Source organism: Triticum dicoccoides, chromosome 6B, assembly GCF_002162155.2.
Source record: "Triticum dicoccoides isolate Atlit2015 ecotype Zavitan chromosome 6B, WEW_v2.0, whole genome shotgun sequence".
NCBI classification, from domain to species: Eukaryota; Viridiplantae; Streptophyta; class Magnoliopsida; order Poales; family Poaceae; genus Triticum; species Triticum dicoccoides.
Window position 1 is genome coordinate 629,557,646 of NC_041391.1, and position 7,773 is coordinate 629,565,418.

Consider the following 7,773-nt stretch of genomic DNA (forward strand, 5'->3'; position numbering starts at 1 on the left):
AAAACATAACTCATTATGTTGTCTTCCTTGACCAACCTCAACTCTTTAGCATGTCATATTTTAATGAGTGCTCCCAATCATAGAAGATGTCAATGATAATATATCTATATGTGAAACCTGTCTTTCCTTATTACTTCCTATTAATTGCAATGATGACCAAAACTATATTTGCCAACTCTCAACAACTTTTAATCATCATACTCTTTCTATGTGAAGTCATTACTTTCAATAAGATCAATATGAACTCTTTGATTCTTTTTATTCTTTTCTTCTATTGATCCAAGATCATGACAAAGTAATCAAGCCCTTGACTCAACACTAATCTTTATTATATAGCTCACGGACTCGATTACAAAGAAGGATCATAAAGCAAAACTAGAAACTAGATCATGCCATGACTTTATTCTACTAAATCAAGATACTACTAAAAGGATCGAACTAAGAAAAACGGTAAAGATAGGAGTTGTGATGGTGATACGATACCAGGGCACCTCCCCCAAGCTTGGTAGTTGCCAAGGGGAGTGCCCATACCCATGTGATTATATATCCTTCTTTGTTGTTGGCGGTGGAGGTGTTGTTGATGATGCAGTTGTTGCTTTTTTCTTCTCTAGCTTGCGTCTGAGGCTAAAATTTTCCTCCCTCAGATCCTCATTCTCGACCTCAAGTTTCATTATCTTTTTGCATAGTGCTGCCTTGCTGTCCTGCAAAAAACGAGGCGGAATAGATTGGACCTTATGGAGGCTTGACTTCTTGAACTCCACATGCATATCACCTGGTTGAGGTAGTGGATAGTCCTCTTCATCGGAGGTTGTTTCCTCCTTCCTCTTTGGATCATAGTCTTCTTATTCCTCCGTGGTTCAGCCATAATGTTCCACATCACCATATAATTTTGGTTTGCAATATAATCAGCCACGTAGCTCTCTCCCTCCGAATCTTGGGACGACATCTTGTTCCAAATCTGCAACAGGAACAACTCGAAACGAAAATAGAGGATAATTGCGTGATACGGGAGTCAAAACCTTCGGGAGTATATATAATGAATTTTTACCGACCAAAATACGTATCGTGCAAGAAAACAGAGTCCGGAGGGCGCACGAGGTGCTCACGAGGTAGGGGGCGCGCCCAGGGGGGTAGGGTGTGCCCTCCACCCTCGTGTCCTTCCCAGACTGCCACTTATTTTTCTATTTTTCTAAATAATCCAAAATGGAGAAATATTGCCTTAAAATTGTTTTGGAGTCAGTTTACTTACCGTACCACATACCTATTCCTTTTCGGAGTCTGGAACGGTCTGGAAAGTGTCCCTTACGTATTCCTCCGGGGTTACGGTTTCAATAATATTGGTTTCAACATTTATAGGATTACCTGAGATATAGTGTTTGATCCTTTGACCGTTTACCACCTTCGGATTTGTGCCTTCGAAGTTGTTGATTTTTATGGCACCGGAACGATAGACCTCCTCGATAACGTAGGGACCTTCCCATTTGGAGAGAAGTTTTCCTGCAAAAAATCTTAAACGAGAGTTGTATAGCAATACATAATCACCTACATTAAACTCACGCTTTTGTATCCTTTTGTCATGCCATCTTTTAACTTTTTCTTTAAACAACTTGGCATTTTCATAAGCTTGGGTTCTCCATTCATTAAGTGAGCTAATATCAAATAACCTCTTCTCACCGGCAAGTTTGAAATCATAGTTGAGCTCTTTAATAGCCCAATATGCCTTGTGTTCTAGTTCGAGAGGTAAGTGACAAGCTTTTCCATAAACCATTTTATAAGGAGACATACCCATAGGATTCTTATATGCATTTCTATAGGCCCATAATGCGTCACCCAATTTCTTGGACCAATTCTTTCTAGACCTATTAACAGTATTTTGCAAAATTAATTTGAGCTCTCTATTGCTCAATTCTACTTGACCACTAGACTGTGGGTGATATGGAGATGCGATTCTATGATTAACGTCATATTTAGCAAGCATTTTATGGAAAGCACCATGAATAAAGTGTGAACCACCATCAGTCATTAAATATCTAGGGACTCCAAACCTCGGAAAAATAACTTCCTTAAGCATTTTAATAGAGGTGTTATGACCCGCACTACTAGTTGGAATAACTTCTACCCACTCAACATCAACTAAAATATGTGTATATCCATTAGAGGTAGGAAAATGTCCCATATAATCAAAGCCCCAAACATCAAATGGTTCAATAACAAGTGAATAATTCTCTTGGCGTCTACTAATATTACCAATTCTTTGACATTCATCGCAAGACAAAACAAACTTACGGGCATCCTTGAAGAGAGTAGGCCAATAAAAATGTGATGCCCCCGATTCAATCGCACACTAATCATGCACGCAAACCTGTACGATCAAAATTAGGGACTCACGGGAAGATATCACAACACAACTCTAAAAGTAAAATAAGTCATACAAGCATCATATTACAAGCCAGTGGCCTCGAGGGAGAATGCCGGCAGCTGGAATTCTGGACTGGAAAAGGAGAAAATATTAGAGACCTATTTTGCACAACTCCAAAAGTCCTGAAACTTCACGGAGATCAGTTTTGGAATAAATAAAAAATATTGGGCGAAGAAAGCACCAGAGGGGGGCCACCAGCGGCCACAAGGGTGGGGGGCACGCCCTACTCCCCTGGGCGCTCCCCCCTACCTTGTGGGCCCCCTAGCAGGCCCCCGACGCCCATCTTCTGCTATATGGTGTCTTTTGCCCTAGAAAAAAGAAGAGAGAAGCATTCGGGATGAAGCGCCACTGTCTCGAGGCAGAACCTGGGCATAACCAATCTAGGGCTCCGACGGAGCTGTTCTGCCGGGGAAACATCCCTCTGGGAGGGGGAAATCATTGCCATTGTCATCACCATCAATCCTCTCATCAAGAGGGGGTCAATATCCATCAACATATTCACCAGCACCATCTCCTCTCAAACCCTTGTTCATCTCTTGTATTCGATCTTTGTCTCAAAACCTCAGATTGGTACCTGTGGGTTGCTAGTAGTGTTGATTACTCCTTGTAGTTGATGCTAGTTGGTTTATTCGGCGGAAAATCATATGTTCAAATCCTTAATGATAATTAATACTCCTCTGATTATGAACATGAATATGCTTTGTGAGTAGTTACATTTGTTCCTAAGGACATGGGAGAAGTCTTGTTATAAGTAATCATGTGAATTTGGTATTCATTCGATATTTTGATGAGATGTATGTTGTCTCTCCTCCAGTGGTGTTATGTGAACATCGACTACATGACACTTCACCATGATTTGGTCCTAGGGGAAGGCATTGGTAAGTAATACGTAGATGATGGGTTGCTAGAGTGACAGAAGCTTAAACCCTAGTTTATGTGTTGCTTCGTAAGGGGTTGATTTGGATCCTTCATGCTATGGTTAGGTTTAACTTTATTCTTCTTTCATAGTTGCGGATGCTTGCGAGAGGGGTTAATCATAAGTGGGAGGCTTGTACAAGGAATGGCAGCACCCAAGCACCGGTCCACCCACATATCAAATTATCAAAGTAACGAACGCGAATCATATGAGCATGATGAAAACTAGCTTGACAATAATTTCCATGTGTCCTCGGGAGCGCTTTGCTTTATATAAGAGTTTGCCCAGGCTTATCCTTTGCTACCAAAAGGATTGGGACACCTTGCTGCACCTTGTTAACTTTTGTTACTTGTTACCCATTACGAATTATCTTCTCACACAATTATCTGTCACTGATAATTTCAGTGCTTGGAGAGAATACCTTGCTGAAAACCGCTTGTCATTTCCTTCTGCTCCTCGTTGGGTTCGACAGTCTTACTTATATAAAGGACTACGATAGATCCCCTATACTTGTGGGTCATCAAGACTTTTCTGGCGCCATTGCCGGGGAGTGAAGCGCCTTTGGTAAGTGGAATTTGGTAAGGAAACATTTACATAGTGTGCTGAAATTTACTGTCACTTGTTACTATGGAAATAATCCTTTGAGGGGCTTGTTCGGGGTATATTCACCTCAACCAGAAGAGCAAAGAGTTTCTCCTCAACCTACTGCACCTACTGAAAATATTTATTTTGAAATTCCTTCGGGTATGATAGAGAAACTGCTAGTTAATCCCTATACAGGAGATGGAACATTACATCCTGATATGCACCTAATCTATGTGGATGAAGTTTGTGGATTATTTAAGCTCGCACGTATGCCCGAGGGTGTTGTCAAGAAGAAGTTCTTCCCTTTATCTTTGAAGGGAAAGGCATTATTGACATGGTGTAGGCTATGTGATGATATTGGATCATGGAACTACAACCGACTGAAATTGGAATTTTATCAGAAGTTTTATCCTATGCATCTGGTTCATCGTGATCGGAATTATATATATAATTTTTGGCCTCGTGAAGGAGAAAGTATTGCTCAATCTTGGGGGAGGCTTAAGTCAATTTTATATTCATGCCCCAATCATGAGCTCTCAAGAGAAATTATTATCCAAAATTTATATGCTCGGCTTTCATATGATGATCGATCCGTGCTCGATACTTGTTGTACTTGTTCTTTTATGATGAAGACTATTGAATTCAAATGGGATTTATTGGAAAGAATTAAACGCAACTCTGAAGATTGGGAACTCGACGAAGGTAAGGAGTCAGGTATAAACCTTAAGTGTGATTGTGTTAAATTTGTTATGGATATTGATGCTTTTCGTGATTTTAGCACTAAATATGGACTTGACTCTGAGATAGTAGCTTTGTTCTATGAATCATTCGCTACTCATGTTGATCTCCCTAAGGAGAAGTGGTTTAAATATCATCCTCCCATTGAACTTAAAGTAGTAGAACCTATTAAAGTAGAAGAAAGAACTATTACTTATAATGTTGATCCTATTGTTCCTACTGCTTATATTGAGAAACCACCTTTCTCTGTTAGAATAAAGGATCATGCTAAAGCTTCAACTGTGGTTCATAAGAGTTATACTAAAACATCTACACCCCCTGAACAAATTAAAGTTGAACCTAGTATTGCTACCGTTAAAGATCTCTTGGTCGATAATATTGATGGGCATGTTATTTATTTCTGTGATGAAGCTGCTAGGATTGCTAAACCTGATACTAAAGATAAGCATAGACCTGTTGTTGGCATGCCTATTGTCTCTATTAAAATAGGAGATCATTGTTATCATGGCTTGTGTGATGTGGGTGCTAGTGTGAGTGCAATACCTTATACCTTCTATAAAGAAATTATGAATGATACTGCACCTGTTGAGATAGAAGATATTGATGTTACTATTAAGCTTGCCAATAGAGACACTATTTCACCAGTTGGGATTGTTATAGATGTTGAAGTCTTGTGTGGGAAAATAAAATACCCTACTGATTTTCTTGTTCTTGGCTCCCCACAAGATAACTTTTGTCCCATTATATTTGGTACACCCTTCTTGAATACTGTTACTGCTAAGATAGACTGCAAAAAGGATATTGTTACTGTTGGTTTAGGTGATATGTCTCATGATTTTAATTTTTCTAAATTTGGTAGACAACCCCATGATAAAGAATTGCCTAGTAAGGATGAAATTATTGGTCTTGCTTCAATTGTCATGCCTCCTAATGATCCTTCAGAACAATATTTGCTAGACCATGAAAATGATATGTTTATGAATGAAAGAAGGGAAATAGATGAAGTATTCTTTAATCAAGGGCCTATTTCGAAACTCAATTTTCCTGTTGAAATTCTCGGAGATCCTCCTCCACCCAAGGGTGATCCCGTGTTTGAGCTTAAACAATTAGCTGATACTCTTAAATATGCTTATCTTGATGAAAAGAAGGTATATCCTTTTATTATTAGTGCTAACCTTTCAAAGCATGAAGAAAAGAAATTATTGAAAACTCTGAAGAAGCACCGTGCCGCTATTGGATATACTCTTGATGATCTTAAGGGCATTAGTCCCACTCTATGTCAGCACAAAACAAAATTGGAGAAAGATGCTAAACCAGTTGTTGATCATCAACGATGGTTAAATCCTAAGATGAAAGAAGTGGTAAGAAATGAAATACTAAAGCTTCTGGAGGCAGGTATAATTTATCCTATTGCTGATAGTCAGTGGGTAAGTCCCGTTCATTGTGTCCTTAAGAAGGGTGTTATTACTGTTGTTTCTAATGATAAGAATGAATTGATTCCATAAAGAATGTCCGCAAATTAAATAAAGCTACTAGAAAAGATCATTATCCTCTACCTTTTATTGATCAAATGCTAGAAAGACTATCCAAACATACACATTTTTGCTTTCTAGATGGTTATTCTGGTTTCTCTCAAATACTTGTGTCAAAAGATGATCACGAAAAGACCACTTTTACTTGCCCTTTCAGTACTTTTGCTTATAGACGTATGCCTTTTGGTTTATGCAATGCACCTGCTACCTTTCAAAGATGTATGACTTCTATATTCCTCTGGGAGGGAAGTTCCCCCAGCGGAATCGCTCCGCCGGAGGGCAAAAGTGCTCCTGCCCAAGTTCCGCCTCGAGGCGGCGACGCTTTGTCCCGGTAGTCCTCTCCTTATTTTTTCTAGGTCAAAATGACTTATATACCAGAAGAGGGGCACCAGAGGTGGGCCGAGGAGAGCAGCACCCACCAGGGTGCGCCTGGGCCTCCCGGCGCTTCCAGGTGGGTTTTGCCCACCTGGTGGCCCTCCTCTCGTACTTATTTGCTCCAATAATTCTTAAGTATTGCATAAAAAATCCTCGGGAAGTTTCAGCTCATTTGGAGTTGTGCAGAATAGGTAGCTTGACGTAGTTTTTTCAGGTCCAGATTTCCAGCTGCTAGAATTCTCCCCCTTTGTGCATACCTTGCATATTATGAGAGAAAATACATTAGAATTACTCCAAAAAGAATTATTATACAATAAAACAACATAAATAACAATAGGAAAACATGACGCAAAATGGACGTATCATACGTCTTGGACAAGGTAAAAAGAAAAGAATTCTGCGAGGTCCTGTCACGTGTGACATTCCCACATGGATTTGCTTCCAACCCTAAAAGGAGAGTCAGTGCAGATGGAAACAAGGTACAAGGGTTGAAAACTCATGACTGTCACGTCCTACTTCAAAGGGTTTTACTTGTTATCCTTAGAGGATTGGGCTGCCCTGACTTATGCAGAGCAGTTGTAGAGTTGGGACAATTCTTCAGGGAACTCTGTAGTAGAAATATCAGGATAGATGCGTTGGAGCGTCTTAGAGACAAGATACAAACTATCCTATGCGACCTTGAGAAGATATATCTTCCAGCCTTCTTTGATGTGATGGTGCATTTGGTTGTTCATCTACCTGATGAGGCACTACTTAGAGGTCCAGTACAGTATCGCTGGATGTACCCTATTGAAAGGCGGCTAGGCACTTTCAAAGGCTATGTTAGGAACAGAGCTAGACTCGAGGGTTCCGTTGCAGAGGCCTACATTGCTACAGAAGCATTGACATTCTGCTCAAAATACATTGAAACGGCTGATCAGCTTAGCAAAGAGGTGGGTGAAGACAATCCCGAGCTTAATGTTTTTGATTGTTCTGTTCGAGTTACAAGGACGAGTCGACAAGACGACAATCCTAAAGATTTGGACAAAATGGTTTGGTATGTGTTGAATAACTTCCTGAGATTCTACCTTATATCGAGTAAGTGCTAAGTACTACAGCTTATACATCGTAATCTACTAAACTTGCATTCTTATATATTTAGATGTTTGACGGGATCACTATGTTGTGCAGCATCTACAAAAAGGAGTTACTACCGCAAAATCCAAGAA